Source organism: Alligator sinensis, unplaced genomic scaffold (assembly GCF_000455745.1).
Source record: "Alligator sinensis unplaced genomic scaffold, ASM45574v1 scaffold667_1, whole genome shotgun sequence".
Classification (NCBI taxonomy): Eukaryota; Metazoa; Chordata; order Crocodylia; family Alligatoridae; genus Alligator; species Alligator sinensis.
This window is the reverse complement of record NW_005842636.1, coordinates 450,365-457,102: the sequence shown is the minus strand read 5'-3', so window position 1 is coordinate 457,102 and position 6,738 is coordinate 450,365. Positions and strand designations below refer to the sequence as shown.

The 6,738-nt window shown below is 48.7% G+C and overlaps 1 protein-coding gene across 1 annotated transcript in view; it reads left to right on the top strand.

Moving 5' to 3' along the window:
- The window catches only part of LOC102376566 (complement component C6-like), a 109,418-nt gene that overhangs the window by 100,498 nt on the left and 2,182 nt on the right, over positions 1–6,738 (top strand). The gene's annotated exons all lie outside the window — the stretch shown is intronic.

Genomic DNA, 6,738 nt, shown 5'->3' with positions numbered 1-6,738 from the left:
CCCAGAGCTGCCCCCTGATGACTGCCCTGCCCTGCCCTATCCCCTGCCTTTCCCTCCAGCACCCCTGATTGCTGTCCCGCCCGGCTCCATCCCTTGCTCCCCAAGCCCCCCTGATTGCTGCCCCACATGGCCCCATCCCCCATCTGCCCCCTGAGTCCCTCCAATTGCTGCCCTGCCCAATCCCAGGATCCCAGCAATTTTAAAAGCCCTGCATTCACTGGCAGTAGCAGCTGCCATTGGGGTCACTGGGGCTTTGTGGCAGAGCACCCCACCCCCCGTGCAACACAGGGCCCAGGTGACAGCTGCAGTGGCGCCAGCTGCCTGACAGTGCGCAGAGCTGTGCAGTGCCCTGCTCACCTGTGCAATGGGGCAGTGATAGTGGAGGTGCCAAGTGGTCAGGGTTAGGCCCCACTGCCCTGCACTTTATGGGGGGGGCTTATGCCACGAGGCCCCAGTGTCCCCATGGCAGCTGCTACTGCTGGTGAGTGTGGGGCTTTTTTTTTAAAGTGCCAGGAGGACTGGGGCTGGGGGGGCAGCCATTGGGGGGCTGTGTGTGGCAGCCATTGTGGGAGTCTGGGGGAGTGGGCAAGGAGTGGGGCCGGATGGAGCAGCCATTGGGGGCTGCAGGAACCAGCAGGAGATGGGGCCACGTGGGGCAGCAATCCAGGGGGCTGGGGAAGCAAGTGGGGGTGGGGCATGTGGGCCCTGCGGTGGGGGTGGTAGCTCCTGTGGGGACCTATGGTCATTGTGGTGAGGTCTGTAGCCCTGTGGGGACAGTCTGTGAGCTGTGCAGGGGGGTTGCACCCTGTGGGGGGCAGAGGACCTACCCCTCCTGAGCAGCACCCCTGCTCAGTCTCCCCATAATCCACCCACACGTCCCACAGCTCCCCACATCCCTCCACAGCCACCCACATCCCCGCAGCACACACCCTGCGTGCCCATCTGCTGGATAGGATGAGGCCTACTGGCAGGAGATGTAGCTGCAGGGGTAGCTGTCCCCACAACCTGGCTAGTGAAGGGGTCCCTGGGAGCTCTAACTACTCTATGTTAAAAAAAAACAAAGGCAAACAGCAAAATATAGGTATTTAGAATTCATTTTATTATGATGAGAGAGACACTGGCAAGCTTCCAAATTTCTTTAACATTGTAGATATAGCAATAAAACATTGCCCAACTGATCTCTGTCTCTCTGTCTAGTTCTCTTTTGTTTTAATTGTGGAGAAACATGGATTTGGGGGTATTTTACACCATGACTTTAGGATTTTTTTATCAGGGATTTTTCAGTTTTCAAATGGGGAACACCAGAATTCCTGCTAGGGAGGCGTGTGGCAGGACCCAGGCAGAGGAGCCTGCTCAGAGCTGGCACCTTGGACCCAGCTGGAGGTGGCTGACTTCCTGGCCAATTGGGGCCAGGAGGACCTGCTTTGATAGTTCAAAGCAGGCCACCACACTAGAAATATCTTCCAGATGATAGCTGCTCAGATGGCCAGGCGGGGGCACACATGGCAGTAGTGCTGCACAGAGGCCAATCCTGCAAACCACAGCCCACTGGCAGTCCAGCTGGCACAAGGGGTAGTGTCCCTGGATACAGTTGGCTGGGCCCCAGAAGCTCATGACAGGGAGTGGCCCTGAGCTACTTACCAAAGCAGCTTTTTGTACTGATAGGGACAGGACAGGGCAGCTTTTTATACTGCTGGAGACAGCACAGGTGCTGGCCCTGAGCTCCAGCAGGAACCAGGCAGGATTAATTTGCCAGAAGTGGCACAATTTGCCCCACACCAAAGTGCATGTCTGAGCATGTGTGCTGAGGCAAAAAGCCCTGGCTCAAATTTGCACTGCTTCATTAATAGATTGATAGATGGGACCTCAACAGATCATCCACCTAGCGTTGGAAGAGACCTCAACTGATCAAGTCCAACCCCCTGCCTAGGCAGGAAAGAGTGCTGGGGTCAGATGACCCCAGCCAGATGCCTATCCAGCCTTCTTTTAAAGACCCCCAAGGTAGGGGAGAGCACCACTTCCCTCGGAAGCCCATTCCAAATTTTGGCCACCCTTACTGTGAAGAAGTTTTTCCTGATATCTAGCCTAAATCTTCTCTCTGTCAGTTTGTGACCATTGTTCTTTGTCACCCCAAGAGGCACCCTGGTGAACAGAGCATCTACGATCCCTTGCTGTGTCCCCCTAATGAATTTGTAGGTGGCCACAAGATCACCTCCTCAGCCTTCTCTTGTGGAGGCTGAAGAGGTCCAGGTCCCTCAGTCTCTTCTCATAGGGCTTATCCTGTAAGCCCCATACCATACGAGTGGCCCTCCTCTGGACCCTCTACATCCCCCTTGAAGTATGGTGCCCAAAACTGGACACAGTACTCCAACTGCGGTCTGACCAATGCCACATAGAGGGGAAGTAACACCTTCCTGGATCCATTTGTCATGCATCTGCTGATGCATGATAAAGTGCAGTTAGCTTTGCTGATGAGCTGCTGCAAGCACATGTGCCTGCATATGTGGATGTGCCCAAAAAGGTTAATGGGCTGAGCCTTATTACATGAGGAACACTGCAGCTACTTACTCCAAAATTAAGGTTAGTCCCTGTTATTTTTTACATCCCTAGACCAAACATGAGCTGACATGTCCAGCAAATAAACTTTTTGCATCTTTCCATTGGTGGTCAGATGCACAGACCTGGATATTTAGGGTAAATTCTCTGTCAACCTGCAGTTGATACGGTCACTTACAGTACAACGAAAAGAACCAGCTCTCTGGGTCTCTCTGATATGACTGCCATACTGCTATGTATGGTAACTATCGCACAGTTAAAAAGTATAAATAAAATATATATAATCCTAATATAAAAATATAAATCCTAATATTTGTGGATCTCATATTGAAGTACATCATAAATACTCAGCAGTTATTTATGCTGGTGTAAAGCCAGAGTTTCTACATGAGCTTCATTTATCTTATGCCAAACTTCTATGGGTTGTTCATCAGTAGAGTTACTCTGGATTTAGATGTGTATAATTGGATCAAAATCTGGCCAACAATAATTTGTGCAGACAAGGGTTTTTGTGTGCATCTCTCCATCACACAGTGAACTGAGATTACTACATTCATTTCATATTGATTACCAAATAAAACCAAAACAAAAATCCCCAAAATGACTAAAGGAACTTGAACTTTTTACATCAATGACTACCTTTAACTTTGATAATGGAAGACAGAGAATGGTGGCACCTTCGAGATTGGTTCAGACATGTATAAGATTTCATAAGCAACAACCTATTTTATCAAATGCTATAATAGACTTGCAGAAAGCAGAGGTTTTAGAAAGAATGGAATTTGAAACTTGCTTTTTGCAAGTCCATTCATCACAAATGACAAAGTGCCACCCTGCCCTGCCTTCTGCTTGATTTCAAACTAGCACAGCTAACTCCCTTTCTTTGATGATAGAAATCCAGTCAGGAATCTGATCCTCTGGTCTCTGATGGGATAGCATATATCCTCTAATCCCATGCTTCATGCTTTAGTCTGGGCAGCACATCAAATATTCCGTAAGGTCTTCAAAAGTACCATAATGATAAAGGATTAGGTAGCAATGCTTAATACATTTTCAGCATTATAATTTACAACTGGAACTGTATTCCAGGATGGCATGTGTTAAGAGACTTTTTTGTACTCTCCTAAGAGGATTAATGCATAACTGTTGTGCAATACCCTGCTGTTTACTGTGTCACCATCAGTTTTCCTGTAATCTTGAGAAATGTTTGTTGGTTGGCCCAGCACACACAGTGGCCTTGCTAGGGCAGGGATAAGTGGCAGCCATGTTTATTCTTTTCATTTTCAGGGACAGAAAGTACAATTTTCACCCTGACTCTAACACTCATTACTGGCAAAAGTCTACAGTGGTACACAGGAGACTTAAAAGCACTTTATTTAGCTAAAGGATGATTTCACCAACACAGGGACTACAGTAGACCATGCAAGGATGCCTGAAAAAGATCTGTTGTAAGCTGTAGCAAAAGTCTTGGCCTCAAGGGTGGTTGTGACGCTATCCTCAAGTGTGGTTGTGATGCTATCTGATGGCCCAGTGACTCCTGTCCTGCTCTGGCTCCTTGGGGTGTATCTTCCCTTTACTTACTCATCTGCCACACCTTGATGGAAATTATGGTATTGTAAGAGGTTACCCCAAGGTGAGCTTCAGTCCATTAATTGTCTTGTGTTCCATCTGCCCAACTGGCTTCAGCCTTGCCTTCAGGGACTAAATCACCTTAGGGGCATTCATCATGGCCTCTGTCCTCCCCTGTAACCATATCATGCTGCACAGATGGTACTTGGTATCACTTTGGAGGAGCCCCCTGGCCCCAACACAACACTTGGCTGCCTCAGGCCTCAAAACTTTGTTGTGGCTTCAGCCTTCCTAGCTTTGGCCCCTTTTCTCTGGCTCTGACCCATCAGCCTAGGTCCACTGGCTCAGACCTTGACTTCTGGCCTCCAGTCCCATTTTGCTCTTCTCAGGCTGCTCAGCTCCCTGTGGTCCCTGACCCAGGCAAGTCTGCTGTCTTGCATCCCACCCCGCTGGGGTCCCTGACCCAAGCTGGGCTGTTCTTATGCCACTCAGCCCCTTGAGGTCTCTGACCATTGCTGGGCTCTATTCTGGTGGCTCTCAGGTGCCCTGTGGCCTCCATAGCCACAACTCGGTCCTCTGGTCTTAAACATAACATAGGTATAAGCAAACCACTTCCCAAACTGAACTTTACCCCCTCTCTGGGTCAGTGTCCCATCACAAGCCGCACTTCCCTTTAGCTGCTTTGTCTAGCTCCCCTGGGTAGCATGGGTGTCTGTGGGCCTGTTTCCTGAAGCCCCGCTCTCCCAGGAGCTCCTTCCCCCAAAGCATGCAGGGCCATACTGCCCCATTTTGTCTCGGGCCCTAGGTTTATATGCTTCTAAGCCCCATCCCTTCCGGACATATGGTTGACCACATGCAGAGGTTTTCACTTTTCTGAATGGCCAGCTTGTGTTCCCATGCTGCAGCCCCAGGGAGCATTCTTGGCCTGCTCCACTCTACTTAAAGTGAGAGGTGTATTGGGCTCCTTGTCACATAAACTCTGCTTTAGGAGCTAAATTGTAAATGTCAGAGGTAGAGCATACATCACTGCAGTATTTAAGGCAGCCTGAGAAAATTTGACATTATTTAGACAGCCCAGGTGTGTCCATGATTATCTGGAGGCCTCTCCTGTCCCCAAAGCTTACTTGAAATGGGAGGGCACAAGAGTGGATGTGATACTGCGCAGTAGTGTTGGTGAGCATTAACCATGATGCGCCGCTACTGCACAGTACTAACGAACTACTGTGCAGTACCATCTGAAAAAAAAGTGCAGGGATGGTTCTGTGCAGTACCACGAGTTACTGTGCAGTCATTTAGTACTTGCTTATGCAAGTTCTAAGTTGTTACTGTGCAGTCCACCACTCAAGTATATGTGACCACTGTCACCTTTAACTCTGCCACAAGGTTGGCTAAGCATCACAAATGAGTTGAGAGTAATATGTTGATTGTGAATAAAGCCTCAAGCTATTAAGAAATAGAAATTTTGATAATCAAACTTTTGTATTTAAACATTTCCAAAACAGATTGTTTCTGCAGGATTCAAACCAATGTGGGTTGGCTATGCAATGCCTTACTAAGATAGATACTGTCCATTTGTCGCTTGAAATCCATACAGTTTAGTATCTTTTTAATGGTATCAGCAATTTAGCATTAATAATCCACACATCCTCCAAGGAATATAAAATAGGAATTTAAAATATGATGGGAGCCAACTTTGATATTCTTTAACGAGTGCTGGGAAACATTATGCAACAGGGGTGGGCAATTATTTCAGCTGGAGGGCTGCTTAATAAGTTTTGGTGAACTATCAAGGCCTGCATGAGTAGCCCTGCCCCTTGACAGTTGCCCTGCCCCTGGTCACCATAGTGGGACTGGAAGTCCCACTCCTTATCCCCTGACTTTTGCCACCAGAAGTACTCCTTTTGGGAGGGAGGGTGCTGCAATCTTGAAATTAAAAAAAAACCCCAAATCATATACAAAAAATTAAAACATCTACTATAACTTATTTTAATTTTATTTTAAAATATTTTTGTACTGATTTATGTGTATTAGTGATGTATATCTAGAGGCAATCGCATAATAGCTCAAAATACAGTCCTACTCTTGTATATTGTGTGGAGGCAGTAAGTGGGTGTATGTGGTGGGGTGTGGTTGGGGAGTGGGGGTCTGTGTGGGAGAGCGGTGTATGAGGTGTGGGTGTGGAGGGGTATGGGGTATGTGTTTAGGGTGGGGACTGTGGGAGAGTGTGGAGTTATGGTGGGTGGGATAGGAGAGAGAGAGAGAGAGAGAGATGAGGCTGGGCCGCTGGCTCCATCACATGCGGCTCTCTGACTGCATGCAAGCCTCACGCGATGCAGCCAGGAAGACCCTGCATGAGAGCGGTGTATGAGGTGTGGGTGTGGAGGGGTATGGGGTATGTGTTTAGGGTGGGGACTGTGGGAGAGTGTGGAGTTATGGTGGGTGGGATAGGAGAGAGAGAGAGAGAGAGAGATGAGGCTGGGCCGCTGGCTCCATCACATGCGGCTCTCTGACTGCATGCAAGCCTCACGCGATGCAGCCAGGAAGACCCTGCATCCAGGCTCTGCGCTCCTGCCACCCCACCCTGGAACCCCACTTGCCCTAGAGCACCAGCAT